This window comes from Frankliniella occidentalis, unplaced genomic scaffold, assembly GCF_000697945.3.
Source record: "Frankliniella occidentalis isolate FOCC.00 unplaced genomic scaffold, Focc_3.1 Scaffold67, whole genome shotgun sequence".
Taxonomy (NCBI): domain Eukaryota; kingdom Metazoa; phylum Arthropoda; class Insecta; order Thysanoptera; family Thripidae; genus Frankliniella; species Frankliniella occidentalis.
The window spans coordinates 48,913-50,220 of record NW_026267197.1 but is presented as its reverse complement, the minus strand read 5'-3'; positions in this window follow the sequence as shown (position 1 = coordinate 50,220).

Sequence of the window (1,308 nt, the reverse complement as noted above, 5' to 3'; positions counted from 1 at the left end):
ACGAGTCGCGGAGAATGTGCGGACTGGGCTGGCTGGACACAGCACATATTTCAGACATCAAACAATTTTCACAATATGCTGGCCGACGACAACTACATGTTTTTACAACTTCGACACCTAACCCAACACATTCACACACGGGTGAGGCGGGGTGGGGTGGGGCGAGGCGGGGCTCGCTGCCTTTGCGAATTGATTGATGGATACTAGGGGGCGGCGCGACGGATGGGATGGAAGCGTACAAGGTGATGATGGTGACAAGTTGATGGTGGTGATGTAGTGATCATGATGATAATGATGATGATCGTGATGATGATCATGGATCATGATGGTCATGACGCCGGTACAAGTATACAGGGGTGCAAACGCCATGTGTTAAAAATCCTAAATTATTCCTCCCCCGTGCCCCGTGCCCGTGGGGCGTTGACAGACGCTGAGGTCTTACTCAAGGGGGGAGCAAAAAAAAGTTTAGTCTTTCCTGTTTTGGGTCATGAATGTGTTTCAGACATCCAAGACGCAGACGTCATCATGGATTCCTCAATCAGAACAAGATTCATCATTACCGCTTTCATCCCCGACTATAAGAACTTCGACGACTCGATTGGGAAATACGACGTTGTGTTGTTGTGCGTCCCCAGCGCTGATGATTTGGTCATTGTGATGCGATGGATGCGATGGTTGCGGTAACGAGGACGCGCGTGGAGCGTGGGACAAAATCTGGCACGCGGGGAATTAGCGGTCATTACAGCTCGCAGGCGTATACGCGAAGCACAATACAACACAACCATAACACGACGGCGCAACAATAAAAACGAAATTGAATAGTAATCAGAGTGCTGAAGGCTTACGCGGGTTCCGTACCCATTAGTGCACGTCACCGGGGCCTCCCTCTCGCCCAGCATGAAGCGGAGCAGCACAGAGCGTTGCTCATTATACGGCGGGCACAGCTCGGCATTGATGACAGCGATAAAAATGAAGGTAAAGCCACACGCACGGGCCGTGTCCGCGGGGACCCCGAACCAACATTCACTCACTCCTTTGGGGACCATGTCCATCGCCCGTTACACCGAGTGACGCGTAGGGAAGGGCCCGAGGGGGGGGGGGTATGCCTGCTGGCAGCGCTCTCGTTCACACTACGCACGCACGGACACACACACAGACACACACACACACACACACACACACACTCCCCTTCACTGCTGGCAGTCCGAACACGGCGAACACACCATAACGCCGTAGCAACAACGCGTCGGTGTCATTTTGTCCCCTCTTCTCTCCTTCCCCACACTTTTTTTTATTTTTATTTTTTTA